Genomic DNA, 9,283 nt, shown 5'->3' with positions numbered 1-9,283 from the left:
CGAGAGCATTCTCGCATCACTTAGGTTTTGGACGGACCGACATTCATTCTATTTCGGAGCACGTGCGTTGCACGTAGCGTCCTCCTAGTAAGCGTCTGTCCTGAGAGCCTGCGGGCTTGTATATTCAATTTTGTGAAAGCAACTACTAACTTCAGCACGCGTTTACGTGGAGATACGTATATTGTACAAAGTTATTGCAGGCACAGTTATTATTACACAGTTATTATGGCACTCAAGAGGAAGGCTGTCGTGCTGAGTCTTCAATCGCTCCAGTTTGCTATGGGATGAGTGATGAGTTTTCTATGGCGCTATTTTTGGGATGGGTTTTGATGATGTGGTACCGCCATGGCGTTCTTGGCGGGGAGCTCACTTTACCCTGCCTCCGGGCGGCCGGTTGAATGCGACGCGCTCCGATGCAGGGGCGCAGTAAGTCTTGGCAAAGGGGAAGGGGACAGAGTTGACAGGGAGTGTCCCCTGCTGGGGAGCGCACCTTCCTGCCCCTTCCCCAAAAATACTGGAATTGGCTCTCTTGATTTCAAAGAAACATGATTTTCTTAATTTTTTTGTGTTACCTTCTTAGCTGAAGCACAAATCAGACGTCACCGGAAGATTTACCACTGCTTGCTTTTGTCAATATACTGGAGAAGCCAGACGTCAAATAACCGCATCGAATAAAGGAACGGTGCTTTTCATCTTGCAATTGTTCAGTGAACTCTTCTCAACAGAGAGCACCAAAAGGTTTCGGAGGAAGTTTCGGAGTCATACAGTGATGTTGAGGACACTCTGAATGGACGTATATTGCAGATAAAATTATGTCAAATACTTGTATTGTCATAGGCAATCATGTTCCGCTTGAGACGCTCATTCTCCATTCAGAACAGAGTAGCGAAAAATTACGTAACAGTTCTGAACAAACGCGCTCGTAAACTATTGACACAAAAGCCGTGGAACGGGTCGTTGCAGTCTCCACGGACCGTGCAGCGTACGCCCCACAGCTTACACTAACAGCCAACGGGTGGGTGAAAATGATCAGGTACCTGGAAGAAGCACAAATGAACGCGTTATGCATCATTTTGTACGTTTTAAACTAGTCTGGGACGTACGCATCACCTGCGCGATTTTGGGATTGGTAATTGACCGGATCAGCATTTACAGTAAGTACCGCGAAATCTGAAGATAACGATGGATCTCTATTGTTTTGGCATTGTTGTAACCGTTAAACTGTTCAGAAGACACCCCCAAAATTTCAGAGGTGAAGTTTAGCCAAACACTTAGTCTCAAAAGTTACAAATTCATTGTGAAGGGCTTCCGAAAACATTATTTTACGACGCATGGCCGCTCTCGCGCACCCGGCGCCCGCCGTCTGGTGTTGGCTACTGCAGCCAACGTCAACGAAGACTGCGAAGGTCAACGAAGGTCAACGAAGGTCAACGAAGGACAACGAAGGTCAACGAAGACTGCAACCCCGGGCATCGATCATCTTGCTCCAATCGATGGCTCAACGCAGATGACCCCGTCACGGAAGCCCTCTGACCCGGCCAGTTGGCAGCGGATTGACACAGCGGCCCCAATGGCCGAACAAAGATTCCTTACTGCCGTAGGGGGTCAATGATTGGTAGCGACTCCAGTTCGGCTTACTTGGCCCCTGGCTGAAACGGTATAGCGGGCCCGCGTTCGGTGCTGGGCCCCTGACTAACACAGGACCCTTTCATTGTCTCACCGTGGACCCCCATCATGAAGTCTAATTTCTCTTTATTGACGGAGGGCCCTGACCAACGCGAGGCCCTCTGGCATTTTGGTCCCTCGTTCCTCTCCTTGTTCAATAAATGTTCCCCTGGCTGACTCGAGGCCCCTTACCGACACGGGACAAACTCATGAGGCACTGAAGGCCCTTGACCGACACGGGGCCACCTAATTGCTTCAGGGGTTCCGACCAATGCAAATCACGGGCTCCAGTTTTGTCCCTGCTAGGGCAATGGGTCCCCAGGGCTCAGACCGGCACGGAGCCGACTGTTCGGTGTTGGTCCCTGCCCGAAATAAGGCCAGCACTACTCCAGGTAGCCCGCAATCGGTACAACAGGCCTTCTAACTGACATCTGAGGCTCAGTCCTACGGGCCAGGGTCCTTGATGTGCACACGACCAGACCCTCGTACCCTCCCAACGGGCCCCCGATCGTCGGTCCCGAGGGGCCCTTTGGGTCCCTCGGAACCATAAGGGGCGCGGGCGTACCCCTGTGTCCCCCTGCCCCCACGCCCTTGCACAATGGGCAAAGAGAGGACTCCGCTTACCGGTACTCAGCTTCTCAGCCTCTCAGCTTCAGTTTAACGGGCCTCTGGCCGAAATGGGGTCCGAGGGGCCTCCCGTTCCGGACTGGGGCCTCATGGAGCCCGACTGTTCGATAGTGCTGGTGCCTGACTGGTATGGAGGGTCCTCATCGACTCAGGGGGACTCCCGATCGGCACAAAATACCCTTTGACTGGGTAACGAGTGTCGTGCCTTGCTGGCCGGGCCCCTTAAAACGATTTCCTTGAAGGGTCCCGTGGGTCCCGACAGGAAACCACGGGACCCTCTCCTTGTGCCCCCCCCCCCCCCGCCTTCCCTACCTGCGCCCCTGCCCTAGCGATGCGCGGTATTGGAAATCGTCACGCCCGGTGATGAGTGTTCAAGGGGGCATTCCAGAATTGCCATGGCCATCTTGAAGACCATTTGGTGCAGTTCACGGACCCGTCCCTATTAAGACATAAGCCCCCCTAGTTTCTGAGCTACACGCCCGCGAAGACGTGGACTTTTTAGGAAGCTATTCCGAGGTCACCTAGGCATCCATGACGTCATAATACGTCACTCAAGTCTTGCCATTCAATTATCCACACGGCAGTCAATGCCGAGAAAAACATAATTGTCGAGACGTTCATATGTAGCGTTCCTGAGCACAATTTCCCAGATATCGCGGCCGTCCATTGACCCTCACTCAATGTTGTGCAAGGTACGTTCGCGTAATCTAACGACATGTTGAGCAGCAAACTTACTACGCAGTGCAGTTGTGCTATCTACAACAGTCTTCTTGCATACAAGTGTGCCAACAGTTAACGGTGAGCTTATTTTATCACGCTCACGTCAATACATTACTTCAATATCTTCGATATCTGCAATGCATTAAAAAATTCAATATCTTCAAATGCGGAACATTCGCCTAAATCGTTTCCGCCCAGAAGTTCGGGCGGCCGCTCGTAAAAGCCTTATGAATGACTGGCCGATTGGCCATCAAGCCGATCAGCAATAGTACAGACTGCCGCGTGGATGCACAGACCTTGGTTCTTCCATTCAGGATCTGACACGAGACGAGTGCTATCTCATGGAACAATCATATCTCACGGGCCGTAGTCCGGCCAGTTCTTTAAAGAACGCCTTCACCCCTGTAGTAGACGAGTAACGTCGGCTGGGTCCGTGCTGACGCCCTTTCATTACTGAGAATGACTCTGTTGTTCTCTGCTAGCATTGTCCTCACCGCTTGGCTGCGGCGGGTGGGGGACGGTGGGAGGGGGGGGGGGGGGGATTCACGCCCTACTATTGGCTTCCGCCATAATCTGGAGCAAACTGTGTGAGCAGCTTGAAATCTTATTTCCCTTAAACAAGCCTGTACCTCGTACATTTAAGCTGTGACGACAAATGATTGATGATAATAATGTGTTGTTCTCAAGCCTGTTCTCTGTTCATGCATGCTTCCTAACTGACTGTTACACGCTGACCATAACGTGACAAGTCATGCCACGTGACATGGAGCCATGATAGCAAAATCACAGTCAGATTACCCTAGACTGGACAACTCAGCACGTTATGCCAGAAATCGAGCTCCGGTAGCAATGTTGGTTTTAGGGTTGCTTTCCAATACATGCGAACAGTGCTAGCGGTTCATGTTGTGATAAAAGCTTGTGCCATGAGCTTTTGGTAGCCCAAGCTGACCTACGACCTAGGAAAGTCTTGGGTCATCCTACCTTGCGTCAAAATGATGCACGATCGATAACTGCAAGTGGCTTCTAGCATCCGGTCTTGCTTAACGTTTACATGCGATGATCTGGGACTGTACGTTGCACAGTGAGTGCGTGTCACGAGCTTAATTGAATTCAGCTCCCAGGCCACCTCAGTTCTATTCCCTGTGATGCACAACGTAATGCCCACCATTGACATCAAATTTCCGTATCGGTAAGGCGCCTCGGAAAGCAATGAGCGAGCAGCATAGTAGATGAGAGCATCAAAATGCCGTTGATGTTACTGAAGCATCAGGTATCACTACATGGAACAATAATATACTCATGACAGCTTGGATAACAACGTAAGTTGCATTTGTAGGGTAAGGTACCGAGACTTGGCGGCCTTCGTATTGTCATGCTTGAAGGTTCTACAGCGGCTTCACCTTACGAAAAAGAGATACATTTCTTCGGCGGAGGCGGTGTAACCCATTTCAGAGAGCCTCCAGGAGTCCTTTGACACTACGGTGGATGTCAATTTCATCTAACGATACCCTTGAGGCGATTAAGACACTAATGGGGCGACATTTTCTTCACCCTTTTTCAACCGTAAAGTGCAAAGTGCAACCGCAGTTCAACCGCACTCCGCAATGTGCAAAGCAGACACCCAAGGAAGGAATAGACTTTGTAGTTGTATACAGGCTTAGTTTTATAGGGCCGCACATCTCGTGTATACGCAGTTGCACAAGCAGGCCTTCCTGAGGGCCGCCACCGGCCGGTCCGTGACCGGTCCGGACCCCAGACTGGTACAGGCTGGAGCGCCGTCAGGAGGGCCCACCACCGACGGCCGGTCCGTGACCCCAGACTGGTACAGGCTGGAGCGCCGTCAGGAGGACCCACCACCGGAGCCGGTCCGTGACCCCAGACTGGTACAGGCTGGAGCACCGTCAGCAAAGCCCGTCATCGGCGAGCGTCCGAGCTTTCCCCGCCACCACCTTTGTATCGTCCTCTTGTCTGGCCCAATGGGGCACAGTAATAACGTCACGCACTGTCTGGCACGTAGTGCCGCACCACAAACACGACATGCTGCTGACGGTTTCTTTCCGGGAGACATACAGGTTCGCACGCCACTCCTTCAATGTCGGCTTCTGAACTCGCAGCACATCCCCGCACACGACGCAAAAGCCAAGTCACGTCTAGTTGCAAGCCTACGTTTTCACCAAAGTTCACAGTTCACTATAGTCACTAGTCATTAGCTACCACATCGACAAAAGTATCACCAACATTTGTTCGAGGCGATGACTTGCAAACCCAATATTAATAAGCTTTCTATCCCATACATCAATAAGGCGGGACATTTAAATGGGTCGCGATGCCAGTAAAAGAACATCAGCGCTCCAGACAGCGGAGAGTTGCTGTATTTACAGTACTCGGGCAAGCGAACACATGCTCACGAGTCACTCAAAGCTTAAATGAAGAAAGAACTACTTTTGCTAACGAGATGACCCAACTTGAGACACACCTATCCCACAATGTCCGATACACCGCACGATTGGGCGGAACGGGACAGGCAACCAGACGTCGCTCTCATCCTTCTTCGAGTCGGAACATAGTTGTTATATGCATATGACAACTATGACATATGACACATTTGACATATGACACATTTGACATATGACGCATACGCATATGACACATTGGCTTACGCCTCAGATAAACCCAAAACACAAAATATCAGGGGTGTAGTTCCCCCTAATCAGTCGGGGGAGGGGGGTCAGCTCCCCCCCCCCCATTTCAGCTTCAGCACCTCCTCAACTTTGAGAGGGCCGGCTCCGGTGAGAAACCAGTTTGCTGACGTCTTTTGGGGGTAGGCTACATTATTTTTGACTGGTTACCCTGCTTCCGCCACTGATGTTGCCAGCTTACGCCCTTGCAACACGCCGGAAAAATCCTACTGGATCTCGGATGTCAATTATCCGTTGCGACCGGCCAAAAATTTGTGTCCATCGACTAAAAATAACCCACAAACGTGAGAAACAAATGAACAACTCAAACCTGCCGAACTCAACTGAAATATGTACTCTTCTCCATGAGATAAACTCTAAGTGCGGGCGCTAGATGCCCTGAAACGTAAATCACGTACAAAATCACCGCGATCTTGATGTCCATATTATATTGGTGCCAGACCAGAAGAAAACTGATTTCCAAAAGATATTGCATTTCTTAGGTCAATGTTATATTTCACCACTACTTGAGTCGTGTGAGAACATGCATTGCATACATGAAATCAACGTTTCATAGTCCTTTTGAAGGCACAAGGTATGGCCATAAAATATGCGAGAGATTGCGAGCCTAACCCACACAAAACACAAAGACGTCGAAATTGGACAAACTTGGTCAAATATCTCTTTCTTACATCGTGGGAAAGAATTCATAGCAATTTTGGTAACTTTGAAGGCACAAAATGTAAAATATATCAATGGAAAAGGTAAAGAAAAGACACGAACACTTACAAAATTATTTTGCTGTTACATGGTGTGCGGTAGATCGCACGATACAGAATGGCTTTAACCCGCGAAGCACGAATCATAGAGTTATGCGCATTATACCAATCGGTGCAGAATTAACTAGTTTTGTCATGTGTAGAAAATATTATCATGCGCGCACTGAACAGAGGTTTGGATTGGACAGGAAATAAATTGCCTCTTCTGAAAATATCAATACCAGACTCACACAATCGTTCAAACGTGATTTGCTCGCAAATTTGGGGCTGCCCTTCCTACAATGCACTGGCAGTGATCCTCAGTTGGCATCTAAAGTTACTTGTAACATGTCCCGTGAGAAGGAACAAGGGGGGGGGGGGGGCTGCAAACCGAAGCGCAAACAGCGGTGCAGGTTAGGTAAGAATATCAGCCTAGTATGGAAAGCACATAAGTGAGAACGGTGAAATGTCCATCCCAGTAGCTGAGCTAGTCAGAGTGCCAGTCTTCGGTAATGATGATCGGGGTTTTAGAACATGCCGACTGAGATGATCATTCTACGCCAAATGCCCGTCTTCGGATTTACGCACCCGTATCTGGGTGGGTTCGAGTCGCTTTAGGCGATCGCTGTTTGTCCCTGACTGAGATGTCAAACGGCTGGTGACGGTCGAAGCGCTCAGAATGAAGTGACGTCAAGGAACGGGACGGCCCGTGCCACACATAACCGCACATAAAACTTTGACTCCAAACTCTCCCGTTGACTTGGAACTTCACGATCTGATGGTGGGGTCAGAACTGTCGTCATAAGGCTGATTAATAAGCGCTCTGACGTCAGAAATCCGTTCAGTCAAGAGGTTCAGAATAAGCATGACAGCGTGAGTGAAAAGCTGAGAATACCTGGCTCACATAGTATGATATCAAAAATGACATTGAACATCGAGGCCATTTTAAGTGCAGATGGTATAAATGTTCGAAGCAAACGCCAACCCGTCCAGAGAGCGGTTGGTAATAATATTCTGTTGAAGCTGGACAGGTGACCGGCGATTTCTGAATCAGGTGATGAGGTCAGGCAAATCCGAATTTCAGGCGATCGGCAATGTGTAAAGGCTTAACCGTCGAATGAGGGACCAGGGCATCTCACAGAAGCGCCTCGACACAAGGGGGCGGCCCCGAGCTCAAGGTGCCACGTGCCCATCCTCGGATCGAATGACCAGACTCTACTTCTTTGAAAAGAGCACCGCTTCAGGCAAAAAGCACCCGAACATGCTGGGGAAACCTCAGCACTAAAAGCTGCACTTGGGGAGTGGGGTGGGACATTTATTTTACAACACGGAGCACCGCCTCACCTCGCAGGGACAGGGAGGTGTTTTCTGGAAACCGTTTTCCGAAAGCGGCCCGAAAGCGGAGGGCAGGTAGCGCGGCTCTCAAAGTCTCATGAACTTGATGGTTTTCGTATTGTGGCTTGATTATGTGTTATGGGGTTACGTGAACGGCCTGGTATACCAGAAAGCCTGGTAAACCATCTGGAGGGGCTCTACTAAAGCATTACCGCAACTTGTGCACCTGTAACGGAAGTGAGGCTGGGCAAAACCACCGAGAGCTGGAGCGACCACTTTTCTCAGAACTGTGCCGGGCTCATATTAAAGCGCATGACGCGAAATGAGACTGCCCGGTTTGTTTTGTACTGTCACCTGAGCCACACATGTCTGTGTTAATTCTGACGATCTGGCAATGCTTTACTTCGCGACTTCTTCCTGAGATCCCACTAATCAGCTCGACAGTGTAATTTCGCGCCCCGCACGTTTGTGCGTCTAGATTTTTGTCACAAGTACGTGACAAAACGGTCAACCCAAGACAATCCTGATCAGTTCTGCATCGATTGGTGTACACCATTTTTTGAAGACTTGATCAGAACCCTTTGAATGGATGGATTTCTGGGACCAGAGCTCACGCTAAGCAGTGCATGCTGTGTAAGCTCTGACCCCTCCCACCCGATCGCGCAATTCCAGGTACCGGCAGGAATTTAGTGGTGAAAGTTTAACGCGCTGCAATGCTCGGCACGGTCCGTCCTGCCCTCTGACGTTAACTGACCTTTAGCGTGACCGCTGCCACCGGCCGCGGGCCATACCTGTCAAGGTCAAACAGCTAGCGCCCAAAGCGACTCGAACCCACCCCGCCACGGGTGGGTAGATCGGGAGACAGGCGTTCTAACCAACTGAGCCACCGGGACGGACCCTGTTTCACGTACGGCGTCCAAGTGTAGGCCTTCTTTATTGCACTCTTTCTGTAAGATATCCTATCCATACGGCAATTCTACCAGCAAGTCATAATGCAGTAGCCAGAGTGATAGACACCAGGCATAGGAGAAGTGAAAGGGCCACTTATGACCCAGAGAACCACCGCATGCTGAGAATACAGTAAACCCGTACAGCCGGGACTAGATAGATCGCAGATAAAGCTGATGAACGAGAGCGTCCAGCTGACGCATGCATTCCCTTCCCAGCACACGAGGGCAGGCTTGTGCGCGACTCTTCTCGAGGCATGTGAATGTATAAACTGTGCACTGCGTACCTCAATGGGTATCGCAGCCTTTCAACTGATGGTAATTGATGGAACACCGAGCAAACAAAACATCAAGGAAAACGACTGTTCTGCACATAATGTTTAGCAACAAATGTCCTGGTATACCAACGATAACAATATGCTAAGCATCAGTTCAAAACATGGTATATCCACGGTAATAGCACAAGCCCACCTGTCTTCCAAACCACCGCATTTTAAAGCATACACACTTCCAACCAATCAATCTGAATGGACATCGCAGCAATCCCCACCAG

The sequence above is a fragment of the Pollicipes pollicipes genome, unplaced genomic scaffold (genome assembly GCF_011947565.3).
Source record: "Pollicipes pollicipes isolate AB1234 unplaced genomic scaffold, Ppol_2.1 Scaffold_7261;HRSCAF=8764_pilon_pilon_pilon, whole genome shotgun sequence".
NCBI classification, from domain to species: domain Eukaryota; kingdom Metazoa; phylum Arthropoda; class Thecostraca; order Pollicipedomorpha; family Pollicipedidae; genus Pollicipes; species Pollicipes pollicipes.
Note: the sequence above shows the minus strand (reverse complement) of the source record.